We start from the raw sequence: 25,583 nt of genomic DNA, 5'->3' as shown, positions 1-25,583 counted from the left end.
GTAAACTTTTTCTCATTAAAAATAAAATAAAGCAAATCTTGTATTTCTTTCTATGATAACTTTATAAAAGAAGTTAAAATATGTTAGAAAGCAAATAGTAGCCCAGGGTAATTTAGAAAGATTTTATTACTTTGTCCTTTTTGAGGTTTAAATTTATAGAGAGTTCTTCCACTTCTTAAGGAGGAAGGGTGAAAGATATTAGAGTATTTGTGTTTGTTTTAGATTAAAGTGAACTTATTCAAGTCTTTACATCATTTTCTTGAAATAGAAAATTGTATGGTGCTTTGAAAGTGACAACTACCACTGCTGGAATCAGGGTGTCATTAGACTGAGATCTATTGAAATTGACTTCGTTGGAGTTGGATAAGCCAAACATAATTTCCTATGGCCATTCAGAGCTCTAGTTAACATTTTAACTTTAAATTTGGGGTTTATGCATATTTTTAAGGTGGTTAGAAAATAACTGCCTCTAGTATTCTGAGGTTTCATATGAAAAAAGAAACTATTCATTAAATAATTTTTTCCCATTACTATTATCTGAATGCAAAATAAGTATCCATTTAAAAAAGGGCAAATTTATGAATTTCTACTTAATCTACTTCACAGCAAAAGATTCAGAAGAGAAATAGAAAATAAGGGGAAAATTAAGGAACATAAAATAATAGTTATTGGTTTGGAGTAAAAAGAAAATACTTACTTCAACATAACTATGTAAAAGGTCAAAGAATATTTTTGAAAATTCTAATTTTATTGGATACCTTATAATATATTGCATCAAATAGTACAGAAAGGATTCTAATTTATTTTCATTAAAAGAGTAGATATATTATGAATCAATAATTACCCTTTGTGCAATCTGACTAAAGAATAGGCAGAGAAAAAGATACAGAAAATCTACATAAAAATAAATGTAAAACCTTATTTTTAATTTTGAAAATGTTTTCTGTAAAAGACATAAATTTAATTCCACCCAAAATTTGTACATAGTAATTATCTGTAACATATTCAAATTTGCATGTGTGTAAAGTAATAGCTCACTACAAGGCTGACATGTGGCTTTATTTAAAATGATGTCGGGACTTCCCCGGTGGCGCAATGGTTGAGAATCCGCCTGCCAATGCAGGGGTACACGGGTTTGAGCCCTGGCCTGAAAAGATCCTACATGCCGCGGAGCAACTAAGCCTGTGTGCCACAACTACTGAGCCTGTGCTCTAGAGCCCGTGAGTCACAACTATTGAGCCCACGTGCTGCAACTACTGAAGCCCGTGTGCCTAGAGCCCGTGCTCCACAAGCCCCTACTTGCCACAACTAGAGAAAGTCCATGCACAGCAACGAAGACCCAACACAGCCAATAAATTAATAAATAAATAAATTTATTTAAAAATAAATAAATAAATAAAAATAAAGTGATGTCAAATTGTGATTTTAGAGATGAGAGAGATTTTGTAGCATAGTGACTGGTTTTGTCTGAAATATCGTCAGGGGTAATCTTTTTATTTTAATATAAATCACACCTTATGTATTAAGTTTTCACTTTTTACCAAGGATTTTTATAAATATTTTTTCTATAATACGACTTTTACAGAAGATAAAATTGCTGCCAGATATCCAGCAGATTGGAAGCATATATTTCACTAACCTTAGATTTCTCATTTTTTACCAAGTCCGGTTTACACACCAACCTTCACAAATAGCTCTGCAGTTTTCTTTTAACCTACAACAGTGGCATTACATTCAGTTGTTTAACAGTAAATGACCCATGAGTTTACTGACAAAGAAAAAGTGGACTTAATATTTTATAAGTGCAATTACTCCTAATAAAGCTTTTTTGCACTGGACTTGGCTTCCCGAGCCTTTTGGACAATTGGAAGTATTAAATTCAGCATCAAAATGCAAAGAGCTGGTATCATTAAGGATACTCAAAAGCATATGCCAAGACACCAATGGCAATTCAAAACAAATTTAGACGGCTTAGAAATTGCCTTTATTTAGGCTCTACTGGAAGCAGTTCTCTTAGATGTATGCATATAACACCTTTTTAATGACTCCATTTCTACACTGCAGAGTTTAGTCAGCATGAAATACTCAGGAAGTAAATGGGGATTGGGACATTTGACACCTGGGTCTATGACAGTCTGTGTCCAGGAAGGTGTTTATGATGTAGAATCAGTGATGTCCTATTTGTCTTTAAAAAGAAATTGGTCTTTAACTGCCAAAAATAAGAGTATTAAATAGGGGCTTAGGAGGTGATCATGATGCCATTTTTGTTACCTCCTTTCCTTTCCCAAGAGAAAAAAGAAGGGCTGGGAAAGAATTTTTTTGACCAGATGAATATTTGATACTTAAACTGTCTACAAGGTAGTGTCTGAAAATAAAAAGATACATGCTGTGGCTAACTTGCTATTGACAAACTAGTGCTTCCACCAACCCCAAAGAATCAACTTAAAACTGAGCATCCACCCAATGTTCATAGCAGCACTATTTACAATAGTCAAGACATGGAAATAACCTAAATGACCATCAACAGATGAGTGGATAAAGAAGATGTGGTACATGTATACAATGGAATATTACTCGGCCATAGAAAAGAACAAAATAATGCCATTTGCAACAACATGGATGAACATAGAGATTACCATACTAAGTAAACTCAAACAAAGACAAATATCATATGATATCACTTATATATAGAATCTAATTTTTTAAAAAGATGCTAATGAATTTATTTACAAAATGGAAACAGACTCACAGATTTTGAAAACAAACGTATGGTTACCAAAGGAGAAATGTGAGGTAGGGGGAAGGAATAAATTAGGAGCTTGGGATTAACATACACACACTACTATATATAAAATAGATCAACAAAGACCTACTGTATAACACAGGGAACTCTATTCAATAATCTATATGGGTAAAGAATCTGAAAAAGAATGAATATATGTATACGTATAACTGAATGACTTTGCTATGCACCTGAAACTAACACACTATAAATCAACTATACTCCAATAAAATTTTTTTAAAATAATAATAATTTAATTAAAAAACTGAGCATCAAGAGGAAGTTGAGGAAAAGATTTCCAAAGATTATTCTATGGCCCCAACTCTTAATTTATCGCTGCCATTCATGCCTAGTAATTTGCTCTGCTATGTATTTTTATTACTAGTAAGAGTTTGAAATAAACTTTAAAAGACAATTTTACAATCTATGAACTTAAAGTTTGGAGAAAAAAACCCCATAGATGAAGTAAACTAGTATAAAACAATATTGCACTATAGCAAAACTTTTTAAAAGGCTTCCCTTCTAGGGTTGTGCTTATAAGAATTTATTAGCAAATGTGCCACATGGTAACTTTGATTTATAAACTGCAGGTGTTTCATTTCATCTTTCCAATTATTAAATACAAATATTTTTATGGCAAGGATTTTTTCCTTGTTTTCTCCCAGCACATTTTTACCGAACTAGCCATTACCTCATTTAGCTGCTTTTGTTCAAATGAGTTTTCACCAAGTCTCTGCAGGGATTTTTGTTCAGTTCTGCTTAGAATCAGGGAAAGAGACCTAAATAGAGGGTTCTCTTCAGAACATTGGTTCTGTAACATAACCATTTGTGTGAATCGATATAAATACTCTTGAATAAAATATCTAATCAAAAGCCCTTTCAGCACATTTCTCAGTGGTCTTGGAACCACCACAAGAGGAGCTGGTTGCCAAAGCTCCTCTCTGCCCTCCACCACCTTCTTCTCTTCGGCTCTGGTAGAGGCTGCTTTGTTTCCCAGGGAGGGTATTATCCTATTTTTCTGATGTTAGGCTGAAGTGGTACATGCGTAGTCGAGCTCAATGAAAGAGCCTGTAGAGGGTTTTTTTTTTTTTTTTTTTTTTTTTTTTTTTTTTTGCCAGCTGTTCTCTTGCTCCACACCAAAAGCCATAAATTATTTATTGAAATAATCATCACTTCAAGGGGGCAATTGGTCAGGAGCCAACTAGGGACAGTGAATGGAGGAGGTTTTTTAAATGCAACCTTGAAGCTAGCTATGGAATCCTGACTTACCACAAGCTGGAAGTGGCCCAAACCAGAAGAACTTTCAGCCAGTACACAGCTTCACAGAATCCTGGGGGTGGGGGGAGAATACCACTATGTCTTTTAGACAAGATCTTGGCTGGGCCTCTGTCAAGATACATTAAGGAAAACTTTTATTTTTTTTAGAGTTAGCAGTTGGATTCAAGAAATGCAATGGATAAGAAAAGAAAGCTCATATTCCTCCTGTCTACAGAAGCTTAGACTAAATAGATCTGATATTCTACACCTACCAAAATACCTGAGGCTGGGCAGCACTGGGGGGCTTTATTGGGAAGAGGATGTGGGGTCTCAATTGGATCATTTACATCCAAACAAGTCAGTGTGATTTGAGGCTTTTTACCTTAAACTGATGATGAAATAATGACAAGCAACATTTATTGAGCATTTACTATGTACCAGCCAATATGCCAACAGTTTTCTGTGTTATTAAATATATAAAATTGCCATATAGACAGATTTGGGCAATTTCATCTAGTTTTGCATAATTTATTATTTCAATTGATATTCACAATAGCTATGAATCGATATCATCACACCAACCTTATAGATAAAGAAACTAGTCAGTCTTTCCCAACTTTTGTTGAGAAGGTACTGTTTTAGGTACCTGATAAGAATGAACCCATTTAATTATTGCAATGACCTAATGAGGTACAACAGATTATATCCAGTATTAAGATTTAACTACAGATGAGAAAGCTGAGGCACGGAGAAGTAAAGCACACTGTGGAAGCCTGCACAGTTTATAAGGGTGTAAAGATGGAAACTGAACGGAGGCAATACGATCTCAGAAAATGCAGGAGATCAGGTGACGTTTCCATCGTCACACAGTCAAGAAGGTGCAGAGCCACAGTTCAACCCAGGTCTTTTTGATTTTACAGATTATACTCTTTAGAACTATTCTATCCTGTGGTTGAGAACTGAATAAAAGAAGCCAACGCTTGGCGAGCATTCTACAGTTAGTAGAGATGAAGTATGTTTGGATTCCATTTTATGAAAGAAACTAACATTTTTTGAATATTCATTATATGATAGATACTGGACTGGCAATTGACTTAACTTATCAATTTCCATCCTCTTACAGGAAATTATTATCCCCATCTTAACGAGAGAAAAAAATAGGTTCAGAGGAGTTAAGTAACTTGTTCAACTTGGCAAAGCAGGCATTCAAGCCCAAGTCTGTGCCATTCCTTTTGGTGATGCAGTGGAAGGAGCAGGAACGCGAGAGCTGGTGAAATACTGAATCTGAAATTGGACTGCTGGGGCTTGCTTAGAGCTGCAGGGCAGGCTGAGAGGTCTTCAGGCTCTGCACACGCCTGGGGAGCTAGGCACCCTGGTCTCTTGCAAGCCAGACCAAGTAGTGATCCAAAGCTTCCTCGTGATGCCAAGCTGTGCAAGATTCAGAGCCACAGCCTCCATCAACCAGCCAGAGTCTTTTCTTCTGCAGTAAGCTTTGCCCTGCAGGGCCAGGATCAAAACTTGGTCTCCACAGGCCTCCTCACACAGATTGTTACCAAGAAAGCAAACAATCTAAAATCAAAAATTCTGCTCTGGAGGAGGCAGGAAAGACAAGAGGCTTGACTGCCCTTGCTTATTGCAAACAAGACAATTTGGGCTACAGCTGGTGCATGGGAAACTCATTACGGCCACTTGAAGCCTTGGCAAATACAGCAGGTAACCTGAGAGCCACAGCATGGAGCCTCCTGGTCCAGTAGTCAATCAATCTGCTGGCCAGATTGTGCCAAAGCAGACAGGACAGACCAGAGCGAGGCAGCAGATTAGGCCCCAGTAGTGCACATGGTCAGCTAAGTAGGAAAACAGGGCTGCATTGTGATCAGCAGTGATGGCAGAAGCAGCTCAGGATAGAATCATCATCAGTTTCTCTGAAGTAGAGACAGGATTTGACAAAGTACCCTTGAGAGGGGGTGGCTCCATTATTAATAATGGTAATAATAATGACAATAATAATAATAATAATACAATAAGCGCTTTACTGTATTAGTCAGGACCCTGGCATTAAACAGAACTCAGATTAGATGGGTTCATTGAAAAGAATTTAATGAGAATTTAATTTAACTTATAATAATGAGGGTAGATTTAAGAGACCCCCAAAGTAATGTTGAGACGCTGAGTTTGGTAAGCCTGAAAGGTGCAAGGGGAAAACATTGTGCTGTGAGGGATCAGTGATAGCTCAGGGTAGCTGTGATTATGCAGGATGCAGCCACCTTCAGGACTGTGATTTTGAAGGTGGAAGGGAGTGAGGAGAAGATTCCCTAATTTGTTTTTCCTCCCATTGACTGAAACAACCCAAAAGCCACACTGGAAAGGGAGCCCAGCTGATGCAATGTGTGCAGATCAGCTGCTCAGAGATGGGCATACAATGTTTAGGAGTGGGCAAACACATTAATCATCTAATCATCAACCTTGAGAAGTGGTTCCGTCTTTAGAACAGTGGCATCAAATGCAAATATCTTCAGGGGACACACAGGTACACAAACACGAAGAGGGAACAACGGGTCAATAATAGACTCGTGAGTGTGTGCTCATCTAAGGGTGCATGGACACAACCCATGTCACTGCCTTTCAGCCTCAGGGTAATGTAGACCCAGCGCTGCTAGAAGATCTGTTTTTAGAAGTGAAGCAGAAAGTCCAGATTATTGTGTGAAATCTCCTTAATTTTAAATATTGGCAGTTCATTGGGAAAAAAGGAGAGTTCCTGATGATCAAATAAAACACACCTGTGAGAGGTATTAATCCCACTTTTTGGAAATGAAGCAGATTATGTTGTGAATTCTACTAATTTTTTAAACATTGGCAATTCATTGAAAAAAAATCTTGTGATGACCAAATAAAGGACATCTGTGTAGGTATCCATCCCACATGCCACCTATGTTGGATTACTCTTCTTCCCCCACTCATATCTTCTAGGTTCTTTTTTACTCCAGACACTGATGAGGTAAAAAGCTTCACTATGGGGAACATGATACACGTTTTTACAGCAGCACTGAATAGATTTCACTTTTCTGCCCCAGGGCTTTTCTGACCACCCCCACCCCCCCACCACAATGTTACAGTTGGAGGAACCACCTAGTACTCAGTACTTATGTCTGAGTAATTAGAAATTCAAGAAGGTATAGATGATCAATGTGGTACCCAAGCTAGTTGATAATCACTCCCCGTTTCATGCCCTTGGCTGGGCAATTCCAAGACCCATGTGCATGGCTCCTCAGAGAGTTCAACTGCAGTAACCCACAATGGTAGACAAAGGATGAGAATGCATCCTTATGCTAGCTTCGCCTCTCCGTGCTTAATTTTCCTGAGTCTCTTGCTCCTGTACCTCGGGATAGAATACCAGAATAAACCACCTGCACACAACCTCCTTCTTAGGCTTTGCTTTCTGGAGAGACTGCTTCTAAGACGCTATCATTTCACAAATTCTGCTTGAGAAAAAATCTTAAGAAGGTTTTTCTGACTTTGTCTAAAAGACACTTTATGTTCACAGAATAAATATTGAATATTTGTGACAGAGGATCCCACCCAACCCTAAGTGTTTAAATACATGCGTTTAAGCTGAGAGAGAGGGTAGAAAGACAACTTGCATATTTGTGGCCAGGTATTGACCCGAGTCAGGAAATATATTCTGTAATGAATAAGCATGAATGTTTGGTTACCTTTTGAGCCCCCATCCCTTAGGAAATCAGTAGGAAATTTGATCTTGTCAGGAAATATATTCTGTAATGAATAAGCATGAATGTTTGGTTACCTTTTGAGCCCCCATCTCTTAGGAAATCAGTAGGAAATTTTATCTTGAAATATTTAACTTTTTTATGTGTTTAAATGCTGATTCCTACAGTGTTTTTTGCACTCTTTTAGGTAAGGGAATGTATAATACATATATTAACATCCTTCACAATAACAGTGTTAGTGTGTAAAGCCTAGCAAATAAGCATGTGATTAAACAAAATAAGACACAGTGTCAAGTGATTTATATTTATAATCCATACATTGATTGATCAAATCAATTCATCCAATTATTCATATGTTCAGTGTATGTTTATTATGTACTTTGTATATGTCAGGCACTGTGCTACACCCTGGGTTACCACAGTGAAGCCAAAGCTTTATCCCTGCCTTCATAAAGCTCATAGGCTAGTTTGTGGAAAAATGAAGTAAACATGTACAAATAGAAAATTAATAAATAAGTAAATTTGTCAGAGAAATATACAGCGTTCTGGAATTACATCAGAAGTACTCTTAACCCCAGATTTAGGAGATGAGGGAAAGTTCCTATAAGGAAGTTAATTTTCAGCTGAGATCTTAAGGACAAACAGAATTAGCTGAGGAGTAGAAAGAGGAAAGGCTTACTTCTAGTACAAGAACCCAAAGGTGCAAGAGCTAGGGGCTGTAAGAGAGCACTGGAATGTTTGGATTGTGGGGGGAAGTACAATGAGGGTTGCTCACTAGAGAGGCAAGAAGCAAGTCAGGAAGACCACGTAAGGCGTGTGAAGGAGCATGGTCTTCACTCCCTCTGGTTTTGAGGAAGGAGGGGGCAAAAACTCCCAGGCTCTCTCAGCTTTGTCTGTGGGAGGGCACGGCAGAACCCAACAGCCAATGTCAGCCCTTTTCAAAGAGAGGCAGCGGCTGGCTGCTGGAAACAAAAGCACACAGAAAGCGTACTGAAGCTGGGAAGTAGGCCGGGGAGTGGGGAATTGTTACACCATCACAGTAAAAAGGAATCTGAGGGTATCGGGATGAAATGCTTCCATTATTCAGTGTACCAGTACTCACAGACACAAATGTGTATTAGTCATTATAGCTATACACATTAACAGGCAAAGGTTATTTTGCAATGATTCATAAAAGATGTTATCTAACATTACCAACGTTTTTACATTATTTAAAAATTAATGTAAGTCCTCCATTCCACAGAACATGTCTGGCACACTCACAGCAGGAATGGTCAGCAGTTGACCCAAGCTGAAAAGTTTAGATGACCATACAACCTTTATCTTCAGAATCCAGGTCTTCTTAAAAGTTAACGTTAGCTTAGTCCCCTCTAATTTTATTGTTCTGCCCCCATCTCCTCAGCCTCAGGAGTAAAGTTCTTCCCTGGGCTGCAACCATGGGATCCCTGAACACACTGTAGACAAACCAGCTACCAACCAAGCAATTATATTTATTGAGAGCCCCTTTGCACCAATGCCTAGCAGAGCCCTGACAAAAGTATGTTGAAGGATATCATCTCTCCTCTGTTTTAAACACAGCCATACTCTCCTTACAGCTCAAAATCAGTCTTTTACTTCCATTTACAGATTGCTCTAGACTCATTTATTATTAGCGCTAACACTACCATTTTTATACCTTAGGCTCAAGGCAAGAGAGGTACAAACGTGTGAGGCATTCATTTTCTCATTCATGTCAATGCCAGCACTTCTCTTGCACAAACCTGAGAGTGAGTGTCTCCTTAAACTGTGCACCCAGGTGCCTCACATCCCTCACCCTAAACAGAGTATAGCCCTATGTAGACTCAGTCAAGAAGTAGTGCAAAAAAGGAGGACTTTCTCCACACTGGCCAGAAACGGTTATCTTTCTCCTCACTCCTTTTCACATCCAGGGATGTATTTTGTATCATCAAATCATTCAAATCCAAAGCGTATAAACTCCAAAGACAGAACAACGTAAAATACAACCATAGCACCATGGGCACTGCAGAAATACGGCAGAGCTCACAGTTGATCATGGTACATACACACATGTAATGGACAAGACTCAGTTCCTTGTCTTCCTGTGATGTCACACAGTAGATGAGGATATTATAAAGAGTCTTTGGAAAATTACTCAGGTGTGTCTGTACCATCCCTTCCTTCATTCATGTAATAAAAGTGTCTCGAACATTAACTATTTGCCAACCATGATGTCTGGTGCTGGGAACACAAAGATGATGTAGATGCAGTGTGGGTCTCTTTTCAAGAAAGTAATTTAATCTATCCTCCTGTCACTGGGAAGATGACAGACCACTGTGACAGAAAGTTCATAAAAAAGTAGAAAAGGCTATTTCAGTAACATATCCCATATTCTAACTGTCCTTTCAGCATCACAGCTCTTACTGACTAAAGAGCAATTTTCAAGTGGCAGATTGAAAATGAGACATGGCATGTGTAGTCTGAATGCAAAAGTGCTGATAACCACTTGCCACATTTTAATATTAACTAGTAGTAGAAGCAATTAAATCAGTTCCAGGGAGAACTGGAAGATGGCATAATAAACTTGTCTTGAAATGAAAGAAGTGAAAAGAATCCACTTTACTTGTACACAGGCATTCACTGGCCTGGGTCTGACCACTGAACTTCATTTTAAGACGAATAATTTAAGTTTAAAATGTCAAAGCAAAATAAAGCTCAAAATGGTCAAGCCTAGTGGTTAGGATCAGAAGCTCTGGAACCAGACTGCCTGGGGCTGTTGTTCAGCCTGGCCACTTACTGTCGACTGGACCTTGAATGAGTTACTTAACATTCTGTTGCTCAGTTTCCTCACCTGTAAAACAGCTAACATAATAATTTCTACTTCATAGGGTTTTAATGAGTACAAATGAGTTAATAATTGAAAAGTTCTTAAATCAGGGCCTGGAACATTGAAGCACTCAATAAAATGTCTTGACAGGGCTTCCCTGGTGGCACAGTGGTTGAGAGTCCTCCTGCCGATGCAGGGGACACGGGTTCGTGCCCTGATCCGGGAAGATCCCACATGCCACGGAGGAGCTGGGCCCGTGAGCCATGGCCGTTGAGCCTGCGCGTCCGGAGCCTGTGCTCCGCAACGGGAGAGGCCACAACAGTGAGAGGCCCACATACCGCAAAAAAGAAAAAAAAAATGTCTTGACATAATTATTACTGCCTGGAAAATATGAATAATAATATATTTGTTTTTCTTATAGAGTCGTATTTATGCAAGTAGATAAAATAAATTAAAATGAACTAAAAGTAGTACATTTTTAAAATATATTATTGTGGTAAAATGTATATGACATTAAAAGTTGTGGGGTTTTTTTAACCATTTAGTGTACAATTGAGTGGCATTAATTACATTCACAATGTTGTCAACCATCACCATTATTTCCAAACTGTTTTCATCACCTCAAATAGAAACTCTGTAACCATTAAGCAATAATTCCCTATTCCCACTTCCAGTCCCTGTTAACCTTAAATGTACTTTCTGTTTCCATCAATTTGCCTATCCTAGGTATTTCATATAGGTGGGCTCATATGAAATTTGTCTTTTATTTAAATTTATTTATCTTATTTTATTTTTATTGGAGTAAAATTGCTTTACAATATTGTGTTAGTTTCTGCTGTGCAATGAAGTGAATCAGCTATATGTATACATATATCCCCTGCCTCTTGGACTTCCCTCCTCCCCTTCTCCCCTGCCCCCATCTAGGTCATCACAGAGCACCAAGCTGAGCTCCCTGTGCTATACAGCAGGTTCCCACTAGTTTTCTATTTTACACATGGTAGTGTACTTATGTCAAACCTAATCTCCCAATTCGTCCCACCCTCCCCTTCCCCCACTGGGTCCACATGTCTGTTCTCTACGTCTACATCTCTATTCCTGCCCTACAAATAGGTAGATGGACCTAGAGTCTGTCATACAGAGCAAAGTAAGCCAGAAAGAGAAAAACAAATATCATATATTAATGAAATTTGTCTTTTTATGTCTTATTTCACTTAGCATAATTTCTTCAAGATTTATCTATATTGTAGTATGTTTCAGAACTTCCTTTTTTATGGTTGAATATTATTCATTTTATGGATATATTGCATTTTGTTCATCTGTTGATGGACACTTGGTTATTTCTACCTTTTGACTATTGTGAATAATGCTACAGTAAACACTGGTGTACAAGTATCTATTTGAGACTTCTCAGTTCTAGTAAGTATATATCTATTAGTAGAATTTCTGGGTTATATGATAATTCTATTTAATTTTTTGAGGAACAGCCATGTTGTTTTCCCCAGTGGGTCTACCATTTTCCTTCCCACCAACAAATGTATAAGGGTTCCAGTTTCTCCACTACCTCACCAGAATTTGTTGTTTTCTGATGATCATGATGATTTCCATGCCAGAAGGTTTGAAGTTGTATCTCATGATAGTTTGGATTTATATTTACATAGTGACATATGATGTTGAGCAATTCATGTGCTTATTGGTCATTTGAATAGCTCTTTTTTTGGAGGACTATCTATTCAAGTCCTCTGTCCATTTGTTAATTGGGTTGTTTGTCCTTTTGTTGTTGCGTTGTATAAGTTCTTTGTATAATCTGGATATTAAACCCTTATTAGACATATGATTTGAATATATGCAAAGATTTGCAAAAATGTTCTCCCATTCTGTAGGTTGCCCTTTTTTGATAATGTTATTTGATGCACCAAAGCTTTTAATTTTGATAAAGTTCAATTTGTCTATTTTTCTTTTGTTCTCAAGGTCAAAGATTTACCTCTTTGCTTTCTTCTAAGAGCTTTATGATTTTAGTTTGAATTAAATATTATAAATTATTTTTAAAACAGCACATATCATATACTATTTGTAGCATGTTTTTCACCTAGAACTACCCATAGGACATTCACACTCATCTCTCATGATTTGTGGCAGAGATATTGCATATATGATCAGAGCATTCTCCTGGCATTGTACATAATTGTAGCTTCCATCCTCACCTTTAGTCACATCTTTGCACCTGTCTGAGATACTCATACAAATGTAGTTGGACAGCATTTTATGACATAAACCTAGAGAAAAGGGTTAGTGCTCCTGATCTCAAGTACCGGTGATAAGAAGACTTTGACCCTGAAGATGCATAAGACAAAAATTCAGCTAAAACTTTGATTCATTTAAGGAAGAAAAAAGTTCTAATTAAATCCATGGTAGTTTTTAATAGGTATTTCCTCAACATGGAATTTCAAAAGTTATGCAAGACCTCAATAACTTAGAATTTCCCTTTGCTGAATAATCCTTCAGTTATTCCTTCAGTTACCAAAGAATTCATCATAGAGGTCCATTTAGATAAATACTCCTTTAATGTATTTTTAAATGTCTTGATGTTAAAAATAATAATTAGTAATGTTATTAGAAACTAAAATATTTCACAAGATCAAGCACATTTGCATTAAAAAATTTTTAAGTTATCCAATTTAAAGTAAGGTGTAACAACTATATTTTAAATGCTATCAGTCAAATTACTGAAATAAATAATGTGCTTACAATGAGATAGTGGAGTTTCTCTGGTAATACATCCTTAGTGACTGCGTTGAAGGACTTAAAATTACCCAGGGACTTTTAATTTGGAACAGTACTTGGCTCATTATTTTGCACTGTACAAGTTTTTGGGGGAAAAGACCATCAAGACTATGTATTTTTACACCCAAATCCCACCACATAATTCCTTTAACACAATAGGCATTCAAGAAGCACTTGTTGAACAAAACATATAGTTATATACATACCTAGAGTTGATAATTAATAAATATTTGATCACCAAATGAAAAAGCATATTAAAATAAAGAATATATAATATTGTAATAATATTATTACAATCAAGGAACACAGTGTATCTTTCCATTTCTTTATATTATTTTCAAATTCCTTCATCAATATTTTAGAATTTTCAGAGTATAGGCTTTCACCTCCTTGGTAATTTTATTCCTAGGTATTTTATTATTTTTGATATGGTTTTAAATGGGACTTTTTTTTGCCTTTTTTTGATAGTTCTTTATTACAGAAAAACAACACATTTCTGTAAACTAATCAGTGTATTAAGTTGTATCCTGCAAATTTACTGAATTCATTTATTACTTTTTCACAGAATTAGAACAAATAATTCTAAACTTTGTATGGAACTACAAAAGACTCCAAATTGCCAAAGCAATCTTGAGAAAAAAAACCAAAGCTGGAGGTATCACACTCCTGACTTTATACTATACTACAAAGCTACTGTCATCAAAACAGCATGGTACTGGCCCCAAAACAGACAATTAGATTAACAGAACAGAATAGAGAGCCCAGAAATAACCCCACACACCTCTAGTCAACTAGCCTATGACAAGGGAGACAAGAATATAGAATGGAGAAAAGACAGTCTCTTGAATAAGTGGTGCTGAGAAAACTGGGTAGCTACATGTCAAAGAATGAGATTAGAACATTTCTTTACACCTTATACAAAAATAAACTCAAAATGGATTAAAGACCTAAATATAAGACCTGAAATCATAAATCTCCTAGAAGAGAAGAAAACTGACTCACAGATATAGAGAACAAACTATTGGTAACCAGTGGGAAGAGGGGTAAAATAGGGTTATGGGATTAAGAGATACAAACTGCTATATATAAAATAGAAAAAGCAATAAGAACATATTGCACAGCACAGGGAGATATAGCCATTGTTTTGTAACAACCTTAAATGGAGAAAAATCTATAAAATTACTGAATCACTATATTGTACACCTGGAACTAATATAATATTGTAATCAACCATATTTCAATTAAAAAAAAAGAATACATTGTAGAAAACAGAAGTACCAAGCAAGTCAATTACTCAGGGCAAGAGGATTTAAAACCAACTAACCTTTGTGAATTAGATACACATTAATGTCCTATGCATTTAATAAAAGGCACTTTATACATATGATCTCTAGAAATGAAGATGATTTTTCAGAAGAATAATAAAGTAACATGGATGCCACTTAGATACATCTGAGTGTATCTGAGGTATGTACTGACTTTATTGTAGAGTGTATTACATTTAGTGCATAGTGTGCTAAGATTCCTGTGAAGGAAAGGTAGTGTGGTTGAGTAAGAAGAAACCTTGCAGAACTAATGTAATTACTTTCACTTCAGAGAACAAGCTTCAGAAGCACTGAGTTATATGAAACTAGAACACACAAAGTTCTAAGTTAAAATACTGGAACTGTTGTTGAGTCTCAAAAGACACTGCCTCTTTCTTCCACAGGATTATTTTTGAAAGTGTATTTTATAATATTTTGAAGATTTACACCTATTTTATTTCCTAATTCTCCACAATAGCCCTATCTTTTGCCAGGTAAGCTAAAGCAAATCTATGATTGGAGTTAGAATGAAAAAAAGTCTATTGATGAAATATTTTACTTTAACTAGTTATTTCAAAAAAAAACAATGCATTCAATGTAGTAAGTGTTTTCACTTAATCATACTATTTTTTTAAATAAAAGGGTAGTTGTTTCTTTGAATTGACACATATTTCAGGATGTATATTCATGAACTTATATAGAAACCTCTGGGGCAAACAACTGGTTCACTGATTTGGCATTTGAGAGAAAGAAATAATCTCTTTGGGTTGATTTTATTTTTCCATGAGACAGAGTATCTTAGACTTCATCTTCAATCTATCAACCTTACCCCATCTTTAAGGACTGTGTCTTTTAAAATGACAAAACTGTGTCTTCAACACCTTTAACTGGCTTAACCATGTTTGAAGCAGGGTCTCAGGTTACTACTATGAAAATGGAGAGGAAGTTACAGAATGTGATGGGAATTTACATTAAATTAGATCCTTCCTGAGCTGGTAAAATACATGAGAAAATGAAAATAAGGAATAATAGTGTCAGTCATCCATCACTTTTGAGACATATTTTAAAATATCTGTAAAAGTCTATGCGGTTCAGAAACTATTCGCATTTTAACAATATTATGCCTCTGTAGATCTCATAATGGAAATAAATATTTGCAATGATACCTCACTTTGTACAGTATGGGACAATTAGATTTTTTTAATATTCTGTCTTTATGTCACTTTTGCCTTGCCCTGGTGAGTGATGGGGATTACAATGTATATATAGTGCATACTTGAATAATGAAATTTTCCATCAGTTCTCTTTAAAGTCTTGGCATGAACTGCAACTACAAAATAATTGTGTGCATGGCAAATGATCTTTAAAATCATTTTCCAAGGCTGGTTTGCTTTCAGCAGAATGTTTTCACTTTTGATTGATACTCTTTCCTGTTTTCTGGTTCAGAACACTGCTTCCTAGAGCTACAAATTCAGTTTATGGGGTGCCTTTGACCTGCACTCCACTGGATAAAAATAAGTGTCAATCTAGTGAAACCCAAAGATCTGTTTCTTTAGCATCTTTAGGTTTTCATGGACAATGCCGGGGCTCTGTAAATTTTCATTTTCTATGTGTGCACAAAGGGCCAAGAAAGAGAGTTAAAATAACATTTTTTAAATCTATTGTATTTCCTCTAATCTAGTCTGTCAGATGTTTTTGGAGGAAGCACCTATAACGACAAGAGCTCAAGAGTTCACTCCAAGTTCTCCATAAAACAGAACAAAAGTTAAGTTCTTCATAAAATAGAACAAAAGGCAAGTTCATTCTGAAGGCCTTCGGATTTATATTCATTTGTATAACCCTTCACAGTTATTACTTAGATTTCAGTAACCCCCCAAAAATCACTCTACTTTCTCTCCTTTACTCCCCTCATTCACCTCTACTTAACCATATTCTGTACTGGTATTAAAAAACACAATTAGAACCAAAAGGCTCCAGTTCATTAGAAGCAGTCATCAATACTGACAAACACTTTGTCCTCATGTTCAAAGAGCACCCACAACAAGACTTGAAGTTAGAAAGAAGGAGCCAAGTTTTTCATTTCTTCAAACACACTACTTATATTCAGTTCCCCCCTTCTTTCCCTATACATATGCCACCATCCCCCACTCTGCCACACATCCATGACAATGCACAATGCACACAATTCTTTATGACACCTGAGGTTAGAGACAAAAATGGGAGAGCTACGAGTGGACAAGCTGTGGGAAACACTGTACAATAGTTTTCAAAACTTAAAATGCATGATAGGATATAAATTGTCTAGAAATACAAAATAATATCAGTTCATCCCTGTCCCTGATACCGTATGAATAGAACATTGTTTTTCAATAAACTGAAGAGTTTCAATACTCTTGTGAGAAGTAGAAAAGCTACAAGGAATAATGGCAACAGTAAAACTTACTGATTAAGAACATGGACTTCAGCCCTGGGTTTGAATACTAACTCATCAGGTTGCTGGCTGTTTCAGTGGACAAGTCACTTAAAATCTCTAAGTTATGATTACCATCTTTACCTCAATGATGAAGAAGCAGAAGCTTAGAAATTATAAGTCCAGTCTTGCATGAGACATAAACAAGACTTGAACCTAGGTGCATCTTAGTACAATATTCCTGCTCTTTTTCATTATTATGACTTGACCACCTCTCCACGATTATACAGCATATTCTTCATGCATGTAAAGCCCTCCATCTAGGGTCACAAGCATGTCAAGTGCTGAGTAAATATTGTCCATTAAAACTATGTTCAATGATCTTGGCTGCCCAAGGCATTTTGGTTTGAGGTGTGGAACAGCTGGAGATGAGAAGAAAATGTTGGCATTGGTTAATGTGGACAGACCTTGTGCAAAATTTGAGAGATTAATTAGCCTGATGTAATAATTTTTGAAAAGTCTTAGTCAACCTGCCATAAATATGTCCAAGAATGTGCCTTCTCTGTATGTTTATATAATTTTACCTGAAAGATGAGCAATTATTATTCATGTACATAGACTGTATTTAGGTGCAAATGAGGTTTCCATGATTTCACAAGTGTCCAAGATAATCATTGTTTTGGTGAACACAGGCCTGAGAGGCAGAGTCTTGGCAGCTGCATCTGAAGGGAAGGAGGCAATTTCAATCTCCCACAGCACACTTGTCCCAGCAGGGGCCAGGCCCAGGATGATAAAAGAGAAAGGCACAAAGCACTCCCGTGGGTCACAATTCAAATCACATTATGTTAAATTAGAGGCTTCATGTAAATAAGCAGGCTTTCTCTTGAGAAGGACATGATCTTTATATGAGGCTGTCTATTTCTTTATCACTCTTTGTTACAAAGCGTTTCGTCAATGACATCCCTAACTTCATCTAGGGTGTATCTGCTATGACCTGTGACAACTTACACTTTCCACAGTTTATTTTATTATTTTGTAGCTCTTTAGAAGGCATCAATCACTTTAATGCTGTTACAAGGATAACAAATCATGATGAGTATATCACAATATTTTTTAAACCACAATTTATATCCCATTTTACAATGAATAATGTGGGAGACAGCCTAGTTAAACAGAAAAGGATAAAATAATTCAAGGGGCCAATTAGTAATTGTGTGCAACTGAATCACTTAAATATTATTTATGTTGCCTTGGTTTTTGCCCAGTAGAAAAATGCCCCGATTCTTTCTTAATACTTAATTTTAATAGTTGAGGCCCATTATCTCAACTATTAAAATTATAAGAGAACACATACACAATTTCCATGAAGTAAAGAAGAACAGCAACCCATAATTTTTGTCCATTTATTTTGACTATGTCCCCAAATAAATGCTTATTGATTGACTGTTAGGGGTTCTTATAAAGTTGCAATCCTTCATCATCTTGACACAAAGAGCACAGATGAAGTGATGACCTTTAAGTAATTATAGATTAAGATGACTGACTTCAGATATATAAGTTAAAGTTGTGGGTGTTTTTAGATAATTGAATAAGTCAACTGGAGCTGGATAAAATAATGTAGTATATCGCACCACTATTATTTATGATAGCTTTGTGATGAGACTCCCTTTTTCTGGTAACCTATATAGAATGTAGACAAATGTTGACATTGGGAATCTACTTGTATTTTACTTTGACAGCATTTTGTCACCTCTAGTTTAATAGATGTAAGAAATCTCCTGAGACTTATTGATTCTAAAGGCACTAGTAGGAAAAAGTTCATTTGCAAGGGAAATACTTGACACAGTGAATAAGGTAGCATTTATACAAAATTCAAAAAAACTGAATTGTGTTGAATATAGTCTTTTATAAATATTTATGATACTAATTACAGAAATTTGTCTTAGTTTGCTAGTGAATGGGCTAACCAAATCTTATTAGGAAAACATAAATTCAGTAGGCAGAATCTTATTACGTCTGTAAACTAAGATGGCATAATATTCAAATGTCTTATCTTAACCTTATATATATTATCTGAGAGTATTAACTGAAAAGGAAAAAAATAATTGTGATGTATAAAAGCAGATATAAACAATCAATCAGAATACTTTAGAATTCCAAGCCAGTCATAGCTCGAGTACATCTCAGTCAAGGATCATTCAAATACTATGTTCTCTACCTGCCTCTTATTTATATTAAATAATCCTAGAACTTGTGTCAGTATATTTCTTTCTTCAATTGAACAATTAATTTTGAATCATGTCTGTATTTAAAGAAATTAGTGAATTATTTTTATCAGAAATACATCCTTTGTGCTTTGAACGACATCATCACAAAAGTAAAAAGACTACCCACATAGATTTATAAATGAAAAAGGAGAAGTAAAAACTGACACTGCAGAAATAAAAAGGATCATGAGAGACTACTACAAGCAACTATATGCCAATAAAATGGACAACCTGCAAGAAATGGACAAATTCTTAGAAATGCACAACCTGCCAAGACTGAATCAGGAAGAAATAGAAAATATGAACAATCCAATCACAAGCACTGAAATTGAAACTGTGATTAAAAATCTTCCAACAACAAAAGCCCAGGACCAGATGGCTTCACAGGCGAATTCTATCAAACATTTATAGAAGAGCTAAAACCTACACTTCTCAAACTCTTCCAAAATATAGCAGAGGGAGGAATACTCCCAAACTCATTCTACGAGGCCACCATCACCCAGATACCAAAACCAGACAAAGATGCCACAAAGAAAGAAAACTACAGGCCAATATCAGTGATGAACATAGATGCAAAAATCCTCAACAAAATACTCACAAACAGAATCCAACAGCACATTAAAAGGGTCATATACCATGATCAAGTGGAGTTTATCCCAGGAATGCAAGGATTCTTAAATATATGCAAATCAATCAATGTGATACACCATATTCACAAACTGAAGGAGAAAAACCATATGATCATCTCAATAGATGCAGAAAAAGCTTTCGACACAATTCAACACCCATTTATGATAAAAAACCCTCCAGAAAATAGGCATAGAGGGAACTTACCTCAACAAAATAAAGGCCATATATGACAAACCCACAGCCAACATTGTTCTCAACGGTGAAAAACTGAAACCAATTTCACTAGGATCAGGAACAAGACAAGGTTGCCCACTCTCAGCTCTATTATTCAACATAGTTTTGGAAGTTTTAGGCACAGCAATCAGAGAAGAAAAAGAAATTAAAGAAATCCAAATTGGAAAAGAAGTAGTAAAGCAGCCACTGTTTGCAGATGACATGATATTATACATAAAGAATCCTAAAGATGCTTCCAGAAAACTACTAGATCTAATCAATGAATTATGTGGAGTAGCAGGATACAAAATTAATGCACAGAAATCTCTGGCATTCCTATACACTAATGATGAAAAATCTGAAAGTGAAATTAAGAAAACACTCCCATTTACCATTGCAACAAAAAGAATAAAATACCTAGGAATAAACCTACCTAAGGAGACAAAAGACCTGTATGCAGAAAATTATAAGACACTGATGAAAGAAATTAAAGATGATACAAACAGACGGAGATGTATACCATGTTCTTGGATTGGAAGAATCAACATTGTGAAAATGACTATACTACCCAAAGCAATCTACAGATTCAGTGCAATCCCTATCAAACTACCAATGGCATTTTTCACAGAACTAGAACAAAAAATGTCACAATTTGTATGGAAACACAAAAGACCCTGAATAGCCAAAGCAATCTTGAGAATGAAAAATGGAGCTGGAGGAATCAGGCTCCCTGACTTCAGACTATACTACAAAGCTACAGTAATCAAGACAGTATGGTACTGGCACAAAAACAGAAATATAGCTCAACAGAATAGTATAGAAAGCCCAGACATAAACCCACCACATATGCTCACCTTGTATTTGATAAAGAAGGCAAGAATATACAGTGGAGAAAAGACAGCCTCTTCAATAAGTGGTGCTGGGAAAACTGGACAGCTACATGTAAAAGAATGAAATTAGAACACTCTCTAACACCATACACAAAAATAAACTCAAAATGGATTGGAGACCTAAATGTAAGGCCAGACACTATCAAACTCTTAGATGAAAACATAGGCAGAACACTCTATGACATAAATCATAGAGCAATATCCTTTTTGACCTACTTCCTAGAGGAATGGAAATAAAAACAAACAAATGGGACCTAATGAAACTTAAAAGCTTTTGCACAGCAAAGGAAACCATAAACAAGACGAAAAGACAACCCTCAGAATGGGAGAAAATATTTTCAAATGAAGCAACTGACAAAGGATTAATCTCCAAAATTTACAAGCAGCTCATGCAGCTCAATATCAAAAACACGAACAACCCAATCCAAAAATGGGCAGAAGACATAAATAGATATTTCTCCAAAGAAGATATACAGATTGCCAACAAATACATGAAAGAATGCTTAACATCATTAATCATTAGAGAAATGTAAATCAAAACTACATGAGATATCATCTCACACCAGTCAGAATGGCCATCATCAAAAAAACTGCAAACAATAAATTCTGGAGAGGGTTTGGAGAAAAGGGAACACTCTTGCACTGTTGGTGGGAATGTAAATTGATACAGCCGCTATGGAGAACAGTATGGAGTTTCCTTAAAAAACTAAAAATAGAACTACCATAGGACACAGCAATCCCACTACTGGGCATATACCCTAAGAAAACCATAATTCAAAAAGAGTCATGTACCACAATGTTCATTGCAACTCTATTTACAACAGTCAGGACCTGGATCAACCTAAGTGTCCATTGACAGATGAATGGATAAAGAAGATGTGGCACACATACACAATGGAATATTACTCAGCCATAAAAGGAATAACATTGAGTTATTTGTGGTGAGGTGGGTGGACTTAGAGTCTATCATACAGAGTGAAGTAAGTCAGAAAGAGAAAAAAAAAAAAAAAGGTCATGAAGAACCTAGGGATAAGACAGGAATAAAGAAGCATACCTACTAGAGAATGGACCTGAGGACATGTGGAGGAGGAAGGGTAAGCAGGGACAAAGTGAGAGAGTGGCATGGACATATATACACTACCAAGTGCAGGGTGCATAGCTAGTGGGATGCAGCCACATGGTACAGGGAGCTCACCTCCGTGCTTTGTGACCACCTGGAGGGGTGGGATAGGGAGGGTGTGAGGGAGGGAGACGCAAGAGGGAAGAGATACGGGGATATGTGTATATGTATAGCTGATTCACTTTGTTAGAAAGCAGAAACTAACACACATTGTAAAGTAAACATAGTACAATAAAGATGTTAAAAAAAATTTAAAAAAAAAGACTACCCACAAAATGAGAGAAAACATTTGCAAATCATATGCCTGATAAGTAACTTGTATTCAGAACACAAAAAGAACAATTACAACTCAATAAAAAAAAGGGCAATTCACACATTTAAAAAATGGGAAAGTGTGTGAATACATATTTCTTCAAAGAAACAGTTTTGAAGTTTCTCAAAATGTTAACCACAGAATTAGAAGATGACCAATAATTCTATTCCTAGATATCCACAGTAAATAAAATGAAAAGATACATCCACTCAAAAACATATACATGAATATTCATAGTACCATTATTCATAGTGGCCTTGAAGTGGAAACACACTACATGGCTATCGATTGATGAATGGATAAACAATACATGGTATACCCATATAATGGAAAATTATCATCAATAAAAAGGAATGAAGTACTGAGATACACTAGAACATGGATAAACCTCAGAAGCACTACACTAAATGTAAGAGGCCACTCACAAATGACAATGTACTATTTAACTCCATTAACATAAAATATCCAGAATGGGCAAATCTATAGAGACAGAAATTATATTAGTAGTGGCTTAGTGTTAGGTAGAGAGGTGAATGAGGCACCCCTGATATTTGGTGCACTGTTTCTTTATGGGGTGATGAATATGTTATAAAATTAGATTATGGTGATAGTTACATTACTCTAAATATACTGAAAATCAGTGAATTATATACTTTAAGCAGGTGAATTTTATGGTATGTAAATTTTATCTCATAAAACAATTTTAAAAATTGTGTCCTTTTCTTTCTGCTTTTGTATAACCTGTATCCTAGATTTCTTAACTACTTTTATTTTTTTGTTTATTGCTTAGTCTTTTTAAAATATAGTTTTAATTTTCATATGGAAATAAGTCATCTAAAACCCATTGTTGGATGAAAATTCATGTGTATTAGTTAAACTTAATAGAATCATATCTATAAAAAAAACTCAAACACTTTATAAGGAATATCAGTTTGGGGACTCCATGTCATGCTAGGAAATAAATTTTCAGATTCATACTAAATTTGTGGCCAACCTTTTGCATCTGACATGTCTAAAGTTTTTAAATGTGTGTGATTTAGGAAAGAATGTTAAACTAAGATTATAGGCTTCAGATATTTAGAAAAGGTGGCTATTATAAGGTTGAAAATCTGCTAAGTTTTATAGTTAGGAATGCTACTAAAGGTAAGAAGAGGAACTCAAGGTATCTGAAAAACTTTTCAGTAAAACCTATCTGTTGAAGTCACATAAAGGAAGAGAGAAGAAATTGAAAGTAATAAATGGGAACAAATCATAGATAGTAACACATTTCTAGTATTTTTCTTGGGAGAGAAAGAATAGAGTTTAAAAAAAGAAAGAAATGGAACTAAAGAAACACAGCATTAGATGATTGATTTTCCTAACTGCTATATGGATTTTTCCATGATAAATAAAAGACTACTGGAAAAAACATTACGATTAGTCACAAGATGCATATTCTAGTCTTAGGTAGGTAGTAAGGCAGAGAGGTTAAAAATGTGGTACCTGAAATCAGGCCACCTGTACTGAATTCTTTCCCTCTTACTAACTTGAGGAAGTTATTTAATTTCTTTTTTCCTTGATTTCCACATGTAAATATCATAGACTGGTATCTTTAAATCTCAGATATGATATGATATAATATGATACATGACATGATATGGCCATTAGATATGACTCTATTACCAGCTGGCAGTTTAACAATAGAAAAATCACTTAAGGTCATTGATGCATGAGGAAGTAAGCTCAGTGATGTCTAAGATTCCCTCCAACTTAAATTTTATGCCATCTTCTTTTTTTAAATTTAGAGTCTAGTTTTAACAGTTTGATCTACAGGCTAGGCTGTAGTGATCAAGATCATATCTCTGAATTCTGTTCTCACCACTGCAGTAGCCAGAGCAACCTCAGATAGACTTTGAATGAAGAAAATGCCCAGTGGAAAAATCCAGACAAACATAAATCTATCTGTGAGGGTTTTTTTGATGTGTCACACTGATTACTACAACAATGGAAAGGAGTATAGCAGCTATTTTGTAACATACACATATTTTCTTCTGGTTTTTCTTTTTTTTTTAATTTATTTATTGGACTTATTTATTATTTCTGGCTGTGCTGGAGTCTTCGTTCCTGCATGCGGGCTTTCTCTAGTTGTGGCAAGCAGGGGTCACTGTTGTGGTGTGCAGGCTTCTCATTGTGGTGGCTTCTCTGGTTGCAGAGCATGGGCTCTAGGCACACGGGCTTCAGTAGTTGTGGCGCACAGGCTTAGTTGCTCCATGGCATGTGGGATCTTCCCAGACCAGGGCTCAAACCCATGTCCCCTGCATTGGCAGGTGGATTCTTAGCCACTGTGCCACCAGGGAAGCCGTCTTCTGATTTTTCAATCAAACGCCAATATGGGTACTGCTCTGAGGGGCTTATACAGAAGGGATTAAAGTTCTAATCAGTTGGCTTTAAGTAAGAGAGACTATACTGGTGGGCCGGACTTAATCAGTGGAAGCCCTTTAAAAGAAGACTTAGGCACCCCCCTGGGCCATACCCCAACAATTGTTGGTTTGCAAGTTATTTTTCCTTTACAAGATCTTCCTTTCCTGAGTGCTGGTGATAACAGCTTCATCCAGTGCCCATGGGGGTTTCTCTCTGCTCATGATCTTGTCTTCCTGACCGTCTGCCCTCTGGATTGCAGACTTCCTTCACTAGCCCCCCAAACATGTATTCCTTGTAATCTCTCTCTCCCTCTTTAACCATCGACAGATAGATAGCGATACACTGACTACTTTTTTGATTAGACAAAGCATTTCTAAGAGGTCCAGAAAATGCTTCTTTCTCTCTTCTCCACCCAGTTTCCTAACTCCTCTGTTCATGGTAAGCACTTCCTTTGTAACAATACAAAGGCCTAGGCTTAGTTTGTTGTAGCAGCCCAGCTGAAGAAATTCCAACTGAGTTGATAAGAGAAAACATACTAATAAAAAAGACCAAAGAACAGACACTAAGTAAAAGCCAACAGATACAAATTCAAACCTCGTTATAAATCTAAATTATCACCCCTAGCTACATATCCTTGACCTTTACACATAATATCACTGTTCTTGAG

The 25,583-nt window shown here is 36.1% G+C and overlaps 1 long non-coding RNA gene across 1 annotated transcript in view; it reads right to left on the bottom strand.

The window, feature by feature from the left end:
• Positions 1-7,757: 7,757 nt before the first annotated feature.
• The window catches only part of LOC141278210 (uncharacterized), a 155,196-nt gene continuing 137,370 nt past the window's right edge, over positions 7,758-25,583 (bottom strand). Inside the window, exon 3 of the long non-coding RNA XR_012330557.1 lies at positions 7,758-7,810. This is a non-coding gene — a long non-coding RNA (uncharacterized lncRNA). The remainder of the gene's footprint in view (positions 7,811-25,583) is intronic.

The sequence above is a fragment of the Tursiops truncatus genome, chromosome 3, assembly GCF_011762595.2.
Source record: "Tursiops truncatus isolate mTurTru1 chromosome 3, mTurTru1.mat.Y, whole genome shotgun sequence".
Taxonomy (NCBI): domain Eukaryota; kingdom Metazoa; phylum Chordata; class Mammalia; order Artiodactyla; family Delphinidae; genus Tursiops; species Tursiops truncatus.
Note: the sequence above shows the minus strand (reverse complement) of the source record. Positions and strands in the feature narration are given on the sequence as shown.